Source organism: Pocillopora damicornis, chromosome 1 (assembly GCF_964200805.1).
Source record: "Pocillopora damicornis chromosome 1, jaPocDami1.2, whole genome shotgun sequence".
NCBI lineage: Eukaryota > Metazoa > Cnidaria > Anthozoa > Scleractinia > Pocilloporidae > Pocillopora > Pocillopora damicornis.
This window is the reverse complement of record NC_142670.1, coordinates 27,432,061-27,447,117: the sequence shown is the minus strand read 5'-3', so window position 1 is coordinate 27,447,117 and position 15,057 is coordinate 27,432,061. Positions and strand designations below refer to the sequence as shown.

Below are 15,057 nucleotides of genomic sequence, written 5' to 3'. Positions count from 1 at the left end.
GATACGCAGCTAGTACGTATCACAAAGACAAGTAATTCCCAACTTCCGGTTGTAGCTCAATTCATTTCCGCTTTGTTCCAGGATACATTGTGCGCGGTTAAAGATGGCGGCAAAGGAAAATGGAAATTTACCCGAAGCAATTAGCTCATAGGGAAAAGATAACAGAAGAATCTCAGGCTTAGCGAAGCCTCTTGCTGATTGCAAAATAGAGGTAAGATTTTAGTCGACTCATCGTGTTCACTACGCACAAGTACAGGGCGTGAAATTAACTTTTTTTTCTGATAGCCACTTGGCTCCTAAATTCTTCAAAGTGGTAGCCAGTTCAAAAAAAGTTGGTCGCCATTTTCAAAGACAAACAAAATCTTTCTTTACGCTGTCAGCGTTCTAGATAGGCCCTCCAAAATTAAGTTAGGGAAAAGATCTTTAACGTGCTACAAAGTGGACACTAGGATGGATGATATACAACCTTCGGGCTTATCTAAATCCCAGATGGCGTCTAGTTATCGATCGAGATGCTACGTTTTGGAAACAAACTTAACGAGGAAGTTTGCCGCGGATTTATCTTTGCAAATTTTTTAAATTCTCCATATCTCTTGGTAAGGTTATAATGAAACGTTCTAGTCGCCAATTTGGCGACTAACTTTCAGGATTTGGTCGCCAAAGTGAAAAATTTAGTCGCATTGGCGCCTGTATTAGGCACAATTTCACGCTCTGAAGTATATGTACGTTTTGATAAAGTCAGCTGGGTTATTCAAATGTCGGTACACGTTGCTGCTAGGGGTTGTAGCTAGGGATTGTTCCAGTTTATGCTTACATTTCTTTTTCTGAGCAATTGCTCGTATTAATCTTAATCGTGACAAATTACTCAACAGGAATTTTGAACCTAGAATGAAAAAATGACATCTAAGGCACGTGAGGTTTGGTTTGTTTCTTTATAACCCTTTAACCCCCAAGATCTGATTGTTAAATCTCCCCTTTAGCTGCTACACATTATCTTGTAAATTAGTTGTAAGAATTTGTTGTTAAATCAGCATAACAACTTTTCCCTGATAAGTTTTAGGATTCTTGTTACCTGTTTGCTGGATAATGTGAGGATTTTATCAGGAGAAGTTTCATGTTAATCACTTCTGGGAGTTAAATGGCTAATTAAGCTTACATAGTGCTAAGGATTTACATATGTTTTTCTCCATGAAAAAATAGCAGTTACGTGTAGTTGCTGCTTAAAATGAATTCTTCAGGACAAATTTATCTTCAGGTTTTTTTTATTTATTGTTTTTCTTGTTTTGCTTTATTTTGTTTCAATTTACCCTTCAGCATAATGCAACTTGTGGTTAAATTAATTAAGTGCAGAATGGATTCTTTGGTTCACCACTGAAATGAAACAAAAAAAGTTTAGTCAAAGTCATATTTTATTTTTGATGACAACTTATTAAATGGTCGCAGTGGGATAAAGGAGTGAAAAGAGTAACACTAAAGAGTAGTCACATGTCAGCTGTTAAAGCACTATGGTGGTGTGATCTCTGAGATTTGTTTGCCACTGCACTTTAGGATTACAGAGAGTAACTTAACTGTTTAATATGTGTTTTCTTCTGAAATTTTGCCCCCTTATGTGACTTAATTAAAAGAAAGAAGGAAACTTTTAAGAATTGAATGAAATGCTTTCTTGCTGCCAAAAATCACATTGACATAATTTATTTTAAATTCATATAGTTTTTTCTTTCTATTGCATTTTCATTAAGCTCTTTTGTTTTCAAGTCTGCTACTTTCATCTATTTTTTTAAAATTAAAAATTTAACAATTCATAAGATTAATTTTTTCTTTCCTAAGTTTCCCATATTTTAGGCTTTGCAGAATTTTGTAAGAGTTTTTTTAACCCTTAAACTTCCAGAGGTGATTAATATGCAACTTCTCCATATAATAAATATACATTTCCCAGCAAACAGGTAATGAGAATACTCAGACTTATCATGTCAAAGTTGTCATCTTGATCTAACACTGAATCCTTGTCCCTAATTTACCAGGAAAAGTGTAACAGCAAGAGAGGAGAACTAACAATCAGATCTTGGAAGTACAAGGGTGAAGAAAGCTATATGGTCAGTTTGTTTGTTTATCTGTTACTTTTTATTAATTAGTTTACTTATTTTGTATCATTCATATAAGTTCTTTACTGTAAATTTTATTAATTCTTATTTATTTATCATTTTTCTCACTCACTTTAAATTGTTCTCTATTGTCTTTAACCAGCTGTTTCTCCCTGGATCTGGTACAACATTTGTTAGTGTCTTTTATTCTCTTTTGTTTTGTTTTCTTTATCTAAAGTAAGTTATTATTTGTAATTTGATTTTAGCAACTGCTTAAATTGTTCACCTTCCTTTGATTCTTCAGTTTTTTTTTTATTTTGTGTGGAAGTATATTAAAGCGCGTGTTTTTGTTTGGACTGTTAAAATATTTTTGGCCATCATGAGTACCTCTGGGACTGTGATTCCCACAGATCACCATCTTCATATATACTGATGGTCAGATATTACCCATGTCTTGAAGAGCTGTCTAATTTTGGTTGCCTGAAATTCTGATTTTTTTGGCTCAGTATATGATGGATGACAACCCAATTGGCAGCCTTTGACAACCCATGCCTTTGTTGGAGAAAAGAATGCTCATGCCTGTGAAGTTTATTTTATAAATTATGTAACAGTTTCCTTCTTTTATTTTTATTATCCTTCAAATATTTTTCAACACACAAGAAAAATGTTTATGAACAGACTACTTTTTATGGTGTGTCAGTGTTCTCTGAAATGATTTTGTGAACAAAAGAAACATTTTCCTTCTATAGCAATGCTCTTCATCTTGAATCAAATCTTTAACACAGAGTTTTCCATATAATTTGGATGTAAGGTTTGAAAATTGGGAAATATCACTTGCATATCCCCCAGTTTTAGCTAGGGGATATTCTGTCATGTGATATGTTTAGACCAATTGCCCACAAGCAAATGGTTGAATTTGTTGGATTATAATGGAATTTATTGATCATGAATATTTTTTTATAAAACTAAGGTAGCTGATGTATTGTAAGTGTAATGTGTGGTTTTGTAATTAAGATTTTAAAATATGAAAAAAGAAGAAAAAAAAACGGAGAGAAAGAAAGAGAGCAACTTTGGCCACTGAAAAATACAAGACAACAGATTGCCATTTTTGTCTTTGATTGGTTGATTATAGTGCTAGTATTTTAGCCAATCACAGACCAAGGTCATGGAAAAGCTTAGAAATACTAGATTGTTTTTAGGCTCAATCAATGTTATAAATAGCACTGTGTATGACAAGTAAAAAGATTATTATAGTGTTCAAATCTGTCCCAAATAGTCTCCTCTTAGCCAACTACCTGAGATCTTGATTGTTTTACTTCCGAGATTTGAGAGTTGACTCACTCAACTGAAAACCTGACACGGCTTGTATTTAATATTTCAGAGAATTGAGATTATTTTAATGCTCAACCAAAATTTGCCAAGTTGTTTTAGATATTTTATTTCCTTAATGGTTTTTCTTTAATTTTTTTCAGGCCCTTCTTTATGGATGCTGTCAGTGTCCCAGAAAGACAACATTACCAAATTAAACATGCCTGTGATAAGGAGTTTTGAGCTCTTAAAGCCTGTATAAGACAAGCAGTAAGTTTCCTGGTAGACTGACCAGGCTCTCTTTTCTGTCTGTGTTTAATTAGCTTTGATACCATGTTAGATTTCAAACCACAAACTCGATTATTGTCACTACAAGACAGTCAAGGGGGGGTGCAAAAGTGTCCTGTTAGGGTTGGCGGAGATTTCATGTTGCTTGACAGTAGTATATCTTGTACTCGGTGACAGATGTTTAGAATAATTCTTGCTATCAAGAGACAAAGCACAATTTAATTACAGGACTTGATTGACTTCTGTTCTGATTATCATCTAGCAACAACCAATTACATTTAATTTACTAGCATAAATTCCCATGATAAATCAAGCATTCTTTTCTGGGTGATAAAAGTAGCTCTTGCACATCTGTTGTACTGATTGAATACTATAGCAAAAGTGAGCCAAGTGATTAAATACTTAGACAAACAACTCTACTGATTGTTTCTTAAGTGTAGTTTAGTAAAGCTAAGTGAACAGGGTTAAGTTCTCAACAGAGAGTGGGGTGATAGAAAAAGGAAGCCTTGGTTTTTCAATGCAATGCATTCTTTGCCATACCTGTCCATAATTTGTTTCAGTTCAAAATTTGTTCATGACCTTAAACATATTAGGTACTTAATAACTGGCTTTGAGGGAAACAGTGAGTTTTCTTTTCCCAAGACTCTCAACTGTTCCTTGAGCTGAGGCCAAAGGGGAAAATGAGGGTCAAATAAAAAATGGTTTTTGATTTGGGAGGTATAACATTCCCAATTTTAATTGACAGTCATTTGCAAAAATAAAGGACTCGAGATAAATAAGAGACTACAGCAAGTCACCTGGACATAGGACTGTTGTGCTTTTTTTGACTTCAATTCAAATACTACCTTTAAAATAATCTAATGATAATCATTATATAATGAAACAAAATGTTTCATTCCTGATTGGTCTATTGTGAATTAATTGAAAAATAACTTTTTAAGTCACTTAATAAGTTACAGGTTTTCCATACTACCGGTACACACTGGCTTGAAATTAAAGCTTTTTAAGATAACTAAACAATGCTAAACTTTTTCATAATTTTAAAAAAAAACATTTAAACTTGATGTGTTCATAAAATTTGATGTGATCATTCTAATGAATGATCAAATCAAACAACATAATTGTCTTAAGGCATTTTCCAACTGGTTAAAAATGTTTGAGTGCACCAGGAATGTACAAATAGCAGTATTTGTGAGAGATTTTGTTTAGAACATATCATACAAAAAATGCATAAACAGGTCTTGCATGTCATAATTTATGGTTACTCATTATTTGTTAGGAAAGGTTTCCAAAAGGCACTGCCATGGCTTGTGCAGTTACCAAAGCTTTCTAAACATCAGTCATGTCTTTGAATTAAGAAATGTACTTGAGCTCATGAGATTCTCCTTACAAATACATGTGAGATTAAATTAGATTCATAGAATTGACCAATAGAAAAAGAGAAATGAAATTCATCATGCTTGGAAGATGATGCTCATGTAACTGTTATGCTGTTATACACATTTCCCATCTGTGCCCTGTGCTCACATGTGTAAATTCTTGCAAGAACACACCGTCAGCCAAGGAAATCGTAGAAGCACAATGATATTATAGAATCTTTAATAAACATGTATACACATGCATTCTCTATTGTCTATTGTAACCTTTTACACTCTAACATCAAACTGAATATAAATGTATATTCTCCATTCTTTTCTCTACACATCTCTTAATGTTCTGACAAGGAGAATTTGTTCAGCAATCAAGACCTTGTTTGTTAGCAATAATTTCCTCTATTCTAATGACCTTGGTGTTTAATTTAGGGATAATAATGCAAAGAGAAATCAGTTGCATGTCACCATTTGGGGTGTAAGGCTTAGAGAAAGTTAATCTCCAAACAATAGAAAACCTGGTGTGCCTGTCCTTTTGTTTGCTCTGCTACAAGATGTTAGTAAAACAGGGATTCTAATTAGTTAAAAAAAATCATCATGTACTTAATATTATCTGAAGTTTACCCTCTTGTGTGATGATGTATTTTTGTTTCAGGCAAAGAAAACCAAAGTGTAGAGAGTTGTAAAGAGAGAATAACTACACTTGTTGCAGTAAAGTTTAGAAATAGATGTCACAGGCAACCCACTCTCTTTTTTTTGGGATAAAAATGTTTTAAGGAGACATTTAGGCTTGTGGAAACCTAAACATAATGCAATGGAAGACCCTGTGCTCATCATGAATGCCAAGGTTTTTGTTTGTTTGTTTGTTTTTTAATTTGTTTTGTTTTGTTTTGTTTTTTTTTTCAGGTAACTGGGAAAGCTAACATCATCGTAGAATTGATGCAAAAGCAAATTATGGTTAATATGAAGTATGTGGGAATTACTCTGCATACTAAGTATAAAGCTTCATCTAAATTGGGGACCATTTTATGATTTATTGTTTAGTCATCCTAGATATGGCAATGTCATGTCCTGTGAACATTTCATTTAAAAAGTGAGATTATGTTTTATAACTGAAGTAGAAGCTAATGTGCTGGGTAGTTGAACCCATGGGGCACAGAAAGATCAGTCATTAACAAGAATACTGGGCATATGATCAAGAAAAAATCAAGTTTTATCTTAGTTTGGTGGCTTCTTATTGAACTTGTAAATTCTAATTTTGATGCTCGGTTGTCATCTGAAATCCACCAGTTTTAAATAAATATATCTGTCTTAGTGTCTTCATCCTTTGTGGCTGAGATTTCAAAATGGCTGATCCACTGTGCAACGCTGATAATGATTTGTTGTTTCTTGTTGTGGCTCTCTTTGCCAGGCTTTTGGAAAAGCATTGGCATAGCTCATTTCACCTTAGTTGGTTCTTGTAACAGAAAGGAGAACAAAACCTCACTTACAACACAACACACTATTGGAAGCTCAAGCTCGTACACTGAGACTGTCTGTTAAAATATACAGTAAACTGCTGCTTATAACTGCTTTACCCTCCCCATTTATAAGCCCCCCCCCCCCCCAGGTTAAAGACTCATCTACCTTTAAACAAAAAGTAACATACCAAAGTAGGAAAAACCCCAGTGCTGTTACTTAGACATGGGAATTTTTAATGATAGAAGAGCAAAAATGAATTTCAAGAGAAAAGTCTGAACTTCAGTTTTGTTTGTTTGTTAGTTTTAATTCTGTTCCATATGTCTTGAAATTAATTTGATTTTTTATGACGTTTTGAAGCTTAGGTAAAAACCAGTAAATGCAAAACGTATTCTGATCAGCACTTCTATAGCTTTTTCTATTCCGGTCATACGCCCCCTCGGGGATAGGCCCCTCTGTTTATAAGCCCTCCTAAAACCCCTTACGAAGTAGTATAACCCCTGAGCTTATAATCGACAGTTTACGGTATGTTTGTGTTGTGTAACTTAAAGGATTTACATCATGAGGAATGGTTGCATTCTTAACTCAAAAGTTTAACTACGTTTTAATAAAAAGCAAATTTAACACCCCCTATATAATCGAATCTGCAAGGCTGGTTTGCGGCTGATTAGCTGGCTGTTGAGAGAGGCAAGAGAGGGAACTAAAAAGCCTATAAAAATCCACAAAATTCAAACGAACAAACAACACAGAAGCAAGTAAAGCTTGTTCTTTGTTCAAAAGTGTTTCAAGTTTCTGGGTTAAGTATGCAACAGTTTATTCTCAGACAAACCTTCATATTTCGCCCGCTGGCCCATAGGCGGACCAAGTTCACGTCTTGAGTAAAAGCAAACGATTAATTCATGAAAGCGTCACGCGTCGTGGGACTCGGCGTTAAGTTAGAGAGGAACCGTTGAGAATTTGAATACGTTAATGAGGAATAGTATGGAGAACGAAATATGGTCGATTTACAGCGATAAGTTTTTCGAAATGGGAACATGTTACATGTAAAATCAATAAGATACACAGTGACTGAAAGGTTGTGACAGAGATGTTTTGTGGATGCAAATAAAGCAGGTGTCGTTTCTGAGATTTGCAAATGTGTGAATTTATTACATTATGCGCATGATCGCTAGCAGTACTTATAATCTAGAACATGCTTTACAGATAAGCATTTAAAGACTATCAAGTCCTTTGAGCAGTGTAGATGAAGGTGTGGTCTTTAGTATTTGCTTTATCGTAAAAGTACCCACGAAATCGAATTTCTTTAGATGGGAGGCAGTTCAGGTCTCGGTGTCATAAATGTTAGCACGCAAACGGATTTTTTTTCTCGTTTTTCTCCACTAGAATAAAGAAAATTGATAACAGAATGGAAAATACATCACTGCAACCGACATTCAAAATTTATCTTTAAAGCGAATTTTTAGGTGATACCATGAATTCATAACAGAAGTTATCCGTCTCGCTCGTCTCCAATTAATTTCAAGTTTAAAGGGTGTGCTCCCTATTAAAATTAAAAATTGAAACACATTAACGATTAAAAAAAAGAAAAATCGTTACACCTCACCCGAGGCAAGCTGGACTAAGTCTAGTCTCGGGTTATCTTGAGTCTCGTCAACAGTGCCTATCCATAAAATTAATGGAGCACATATTCCATCTCAAGGATGCACTAAACTGGTCTAGTTCCCTAATTCACTGCGTTGCCCAAAAAGGAAACCTTTAAGATTTAATTTGAAAACGAATTTTCTTTACGGTATGGCATGAAAAAAGAGATGATCTGGTCTATCTTGGGAGTGACCATCGGCTTTACAAGATTCAAGATTATGAGGTCCTAGGAGAACATTTATTGTGAAACAATTCCTTTATTTCTTTTTTTTTCGCATCAGTGGTTCCTTTAATTTGAATTAAATGGTCTTTCAATAACAACAAATATAGCCAATTTTTTTGTTGCGTTTTTTCAGGCGGGTGAAAGCAAACGCAGCGAGCAAAGGAGCGGTTTGCTTTTTCGAACTGCTTTCTTCGCGCTACTCTCGCTCCACTCGTCCGCCACGCTCTGTCTCCCGCTAGCCTGAAAAATCCATATGCAACAACGACGCCTGTTCTGCAGTCTACGTTATCTTACGTCAAAGGTATCCATGGTTACTGTAGTTGTAGTCTTGTCATGTCACGCTATCCGACAAATCACACGATCTAAGCGTTTAAAACCACGAGAAGCAAACTTTCAAAAAAAGTTGCGAGAAGTGGAGCTAGTACTCTGTGATTAATGTGTTCAGTAGAAATATAATCTCGATACAAGCGTTGACATGTGAAGGAAACTATTGATAGCGCAGAGCAAAAGGTTAGTGTTTCCAAACTGAACTGAAGTGTGAGCTTCCTTGAAATTGTCCGCGTCATTTAATTGGCGATGAAATCCGCTAGACTATGAGATTTCACTCTAGTTCTTAAATGGACAAACCTTTGTCTCGATTAATCTCTTTTTATTCTGATGACTGCTGAGACATTGAAGTCTGACTGAGCTAAATTAACGCATGTTGCAGAGAGCTAATAACCAGGTGAAAACATTATGTTTCCATGACAGCAAACCAATTGCAAGTGGGCCTCCAAGTGAGAGCTTCAAGTCAACCTTTGGAGGTAAGAGTTTGTGGATTTTATTCCGTATTGAGTTGAGTTTCAGTTTGAGCACGTTCTTTCTATTAATTGCATATTGTATTAAAACACATCATTACGACCTCAAGTAAATCTACGCCGCGCTAGCAAGCATTTTACCTCCCCCTTTTTCTTTTGGAAGGTAGTGGTCGGCTGCTCACAGGCTGAATTAAGCATGGAATTTCAAACAGACGTTTCTAAAGGTGAAGAATATCGCTCTGGCTGTATCATTTCAGGCAGGATAGAGGCCCTCATAAATGTGGAGGAAGGGGGGCCCGGGGGGGGGGGGAATCGGGATCTTTGTTTACATAAGGAACTCATTTAGAGCATCAATCATCCATAACTTGTCAACAATTACGGATGCTAATTCCCAACAACTCTGGCTTAAAGTCCAGTGCAGGAAATCAAATCTTTTCTACTATGCGCTGCTTACAGGCCAGACTCAGTGTCCATGTCTAGATTCCTGGACGATTTTACTGCCTCTTTTATGGACTCGCTTCTTCAAGGAATGGAAGTTACAGTTACTGGCAACCTAATGCAGACGCTTTGCCGGGCTCTTCTTGTCCTGAGGGCCTACCTTTGATGGATCTCTGTAATTTACTTAATTTCTCGCAGCTTACTACTCATTAACTCGGTTTTAAAAATATTTCACCATGTTCACGGTTATAGCAATGGATAAATACAATCAAAGGACGCTGAGTAAAACTTCCAAAACACCACAAACGAGAGGGCATCCCTCTTTCTGTCTCTGAAAATTGATTATGTGAAATCAAGTCATGAGTTTCATTTTCATTTTCACTTTTTGAAGGGAAATTCCCTCTGCCCCCTGTCGCTTTCAGTAAGGAATTTTCCCTTTATTACTTAACGTCTACTTAAATTGGGTCTCAGCTAAATTCTTTAATTTCAACATAGGACTGTCATGCAAGACATAAATTATCACGGAATGAGGCTTATTAAGATTAAGGTGCACAAAGAAACCTCCGATTTTTTCTTTTGTATTGTGGCTTGTTTAGGTTGAACTTGAACCGTGATAAGTTTGGAAAATGAACTGATCGCTGAAGCGCTCGGGGAAGGCAAATGATATATTTTCCTTTGCGTTCTTTTTGAGCTATGGAGGTTCCTCAAGGCAAGGCAGATCAACTTGATTGTGAACAATACAGCTCTCCAGGTTTGAAAACACTGAATATGAACATTAGCACTCTTCTACAATAAAATATTTCATGCTTAGAGTAGAGATACATATTTGCAAGTTAACTGTAAATGTTGATCATGACCTTAAATTTTGTTTGAAAGTAAAATTAGTACAAGGACACAGGGATGAAGAAACAAAAAGCTTAATCGCCCTGCAAATATTGCGTGGCTCTTAGAGCTGTTAGTTAAAGTCTAGCGGAAAAAAACCGCGGACTAGTTTGCCATCTTTTGGTGGATATTTTCGCCCCATTTTGCTTGAAGTGATGCATCATTAGCCAGGAACAGGGTTACACCACATTCCAACAAAGCTTAAGAGTGTGTCCACAAGGGCACCAGGCAGTCGTGCTACATACCATCTCACCGATTTCAGTGAAATTTTTCCGTTTAACTCAAAAAGACAATCTGGTTTCTGTTTTGTTTTTTTCCGGGGGGGAGGAACAACCCCCCACCCCCCCCCGTTTTTCTTGGTTTTCACCAAAGAAGTCGCTTCAAAATAGGTAAAATGTATGAAGCTCTCACTGCGATGGTATTTGACCAATTTCTTTTAGGTTTTCTACATATATTACTACATCCTTAGTTAATGTACGACGCAAGTATCAGTCAATTTGAGTGACGGCTTATTAATCAACAGAGGCAAAGAAACGACTTGTTTTTAGACTTTTCGATTTATCCAAATATTTTATAACTTTGAGGTCAAATATCTCCCCTTGCCAGAAAGCAACAAAACTTGCCTTAATTCCCCTTTATAACCCATCATTTCATCTATGAAAACCATCAAAAAAACATTTAGGCACTGCCGTAGTTTTGTCTTGGATGCCTTTTAAAATCTTCTACTGTGACAAGCCTCTTTTAACTACACCTGTCACGCAATTCTTGCTCTACGCGGTCACTTGACCAAATAATCCTACATTTTTCAGCTCTTTATACAAGATTATTGATCAAGATAGCTAAAAAATGTGAAAACCTCTCGAGATTTTAAGTAGGAATGAACAATTTCACGTTTAAAGAGATGCATGAACGCGAAAATTTGATGGGAAAATCGTAGCGTTTCTTTCTTCTGTTGTTTATTACTTTAGAGATTTGCTAAAATCAGCAAAACTTTGTCCAGCTCAAAACATTCATTAGCCTATAATTTGATTTTTTATCATCATCACTGCTCATTTTAGGAGATTTTTTAGTCACACGCTGCGTGTTGGTTGACATTATGACAAGTTCCAGTGTGCTATAACTTCGGCTTTCACAGACGAGTAATTCTGCGCTCTCGCTTGAGAGCAAATATCAATAGCTCTATGAAACTAAAAACTGTGTTACTATCCCGAAAACAAAACAGTGTTTGATGTTACTTATCGCCACGGAACATTTCCATGCAGAACTCCACCAAACTAACATCTGTTGCGTGACTCGAAGACTTTCCGTAAGAATTATTCGAGCGCGTTGTTCATGCTGTCTGCTAGATAACAATGATTATTATGATTATTTGCTTGCTTCGATCGTAAAGTATCTGCATTTTTTCCTAGTATTCTATTACTACATATAAATCTACATCTCTCTCGATCGAGTGTTGCCGGTGTCACACTGGATTTAGAGCCCCCGCGGATTTGGACCCCACTCCGCAGATTTGGACCTCCTTAACAAACTTTCCTATTAAGCATCGTTTGCATCATATCTGGAAACTAATTATATTTGCAAGCTTTTTGTCAATGTTGTTTTCTATGACAACACAACATTTCTCAATTAAGATAGAGAAAAGGAGCCATTTCGTTCCAATTCTGCCGCTTTTAATAGAGGGAGTCGTACAGTTTACACAATAATTGAATATGAACAAACTACTGCATTTGAACTATTAAAATTGTTACACTAAATCCTTGCTTCTTCTGATGCGAACCAACGTTGGTATGAAACGTCATAACAATAGGGAAGACTACTGCGTTCAGTCACAAAAATGACCCGGTCAGATTTTCTAATTAAATAACATTAAACAGTTTCTGAACAAGAAAGAAGTAACTGCTCTTACTATGAGTCGTTCTTAAAGCCTATCATAAGTAAAAATGTTTCTACTCTGAACTATTGGAGCTCTTAGCTTATTTTCAAATACAAATCAAAATCAATGTCTACGTCTTAACAGAAGTGGAGACTATTATATCGAACTCAATCTTATTTTCAAAATTTAACGATTATTAACTGTTGAGGGATCCGAAATAACACCTTACCAATTACGAAGACACTTAAAGTCTGGCGGTCTGCAGACAGTGCAGAGCCACTCACCCTCCTTGGCAACCTCAATGTTCTGCATTGCCTGAGCCTTCAACTGGTCGCGAATGTTCATCATAACACGGATTTTCTTATTCAAATCAGAGTGTGCATCTCCGTCTTTGTCAGAAAGTGAGTTAGTGCTGCTGGGCTTTGACCTGATTTCCATCTCGATGGGTAGCACGGGTGCATGGCCAAACATCAACTCGAACGGTGTGAATTTGGTGGAGTCATTTTTACTTGTTCGATAGGCAAACAGAATGGACTTCATGTGCACATCCCAGTCATCTCGGTTGTCGTTCACGAACTTCACAAAGGCTCTCGTTAGCGTCTGATTCAATCTTTCATCAAGACCATTGGACTGCGGGTGGTACGCCAAACTGATCCTGTGGCCCGTGCCACACAACTTAAACAGCTCCTCGTTAACCCTGTTAACGAATTCTCGGCCCTGGTCAAACATTACAATTTCCGCCGATCCGTATCTGGTGATCAGCTCCTAAAGAAATCCGCGACACTAGAGAACCGATAAATATTTTTCCATTAGAGCAAGTCAAGTTTAAGCCAAGCTTGAACTTGACTCAAGCAGGCATAAAAAAAGCTATTAATATCTAGTGACTTTGCCACATTTTGCAAAAAAAAGAGAAAAAAAAATAGTTTTGGCTTCGTCAAAATTGTGGGGAATTTTTGACATTTGTCAGACCATATGCAAGAAAAATTATTTAACTGATCATGACCTTCCATTAGAAGAATTTTTTTGCGCGCCTATTAAATAACGAGCATGTTGAATTACTGTCCTTGATAGATTGACAATGAACGCGGTAAATAATAATAAAATAACACGTGGTAAATAGCCTTAAATCTCAGTACTCTACAATTAATGTCGGATATTACATAACTTCAGCCGATTTGCTTTTAAGAGGAGCTGCCTCTAACCATTCGCTGAAATAACAAGTGCAGGTGATCAAGTACCTATTGCCACGGGACGTTTCGGGCAGAGGTCCTACCAGATCGATACCGATACGATGCCACACAGTGTCCCTTATTTTGATCGGGTGTAGCTGGGCAGAAGGCTTTTTGAATTTCTTCGAAGTAGGCTGGCAAACACCGTAACGCTTGCCAATTTTATCGCAGTCCTCCAACAATCTAGCCCAATAGTACTGAGATGTAACCTGGAAGAAGAACAGGAACACAACAGTTAGGAACGATAAATTAAATTTTAAAGTTCAAGAGAAGCATCATCGAATTAAGTACAAACCTTTCCTCTCGTCCTGTCACGGCCAAAGTGCCCAGCAAGTTTGTTAGAGTGACAAGCTTTCAGTATCTGCTGCTGCTCGTCTCGGCTGTGAACCCATCTTTTGGGCTGACCGTTTTTCTGCCCAATAAGAAACAGCGCATCATCTTCAAGAACGAATTTTTGGGCTTTCTTACGTAAATTTCTTTTTTGATCTTTCGAAAAATCGATCAGATACCCGTTATCGCGGAGATAGTGAAAAACTTCGTCGTAAGCTTTCGTTTCGGCCATCCCTGACTGAAGGAATCACAACAGCAATGGTAGAGTAGAATGAAAACCTTTTGCAGTAGGCGGAGCAACTGGATTTCTAATTGTGGAACACACAGTAACAATAACATAAATTACTCAGTGCCGATAAAGCGTTCCACGTTTTTCTCTACAAAAACGACTAATTAGCGCGTCGAAGTGTCTAGTAAATATTTATCACTCCATGCCGATAATTCAGTGTAAAAGGCAGTATTGTTAAATTAGTTTACTGACTGACTTTTGGTGCTTACGGCTTTGTTTTCGTTAAAAAGAAACACCAGACCAAGCCCTCTAATAACTTTGATTTTTACGCTTTGAGCGTCATGAAAACCTTGTATTCAAAGTTTTCTAGATATTATTTACATGGCAATGATTTGCGGTACATACTTTTGGCGAAAAGCGCTCGATTCCAAGTATTCCATATACCTGATCTTAGACTGTCTAGAAGGAAAAACCACCTTTATGCTCTGTCATATCAGTCAATAAGTAATGACTTTATGAAACGGCACTGTTAAAAAGGCTGTTTTATATTCCGTGCTCGGCTTAAGTGAGAGAAGAATCTATTTGACATATGGTCGAGAAAAAGGAAAGGTTGAAAGAAAAACAATGTAATTGTAACTGTAATTGTAACAATGTAAGTGCTAACTTAGTGTCTCGCATTTATTTTAGGTTCTTGTAAATCGACTCGACCGAACGCTAACTAGACGAAATAACCGAGAAGGACCGTTAGTTTAACTTATTGTTAATCACTTGGAATACAAAAAGTAGCACAAACGCAACTGGATGCAAATTTTAGAGTGCGTTCTCGGCTTACGAGGAAAAGTCTCAGCGTAACAGTAGTAGGTGGAGCAACAGGATTTTGTTGTGGAACACAAACAGTGGATTCCCGATT

At 36.6% G+C, this 15,057-nt stretch overlaps 1 long non-coding RNA gene across 1 annotated transcript; it reads left to right on the top strand.

Annotated features, from left to right (window-relative positions):
- Nucleotides 1–106: 106 nt before the first annotated feature.
- LOC149053053 (uncharacterized) lies at nt 107–5,905 on the top strand. Its single transcript, XR_016188916.1, has 3 exons — nt 107–211; nt 2,022–2,093; nt 3,554–5,905. It is a non-coding gene; the product is annotated as an uncharacterized LOC149053053 (long non-coding RNA).
- The last annotated feature ends 9,152 nt before the right edge of the window (nt 5,906–15,057 follow it).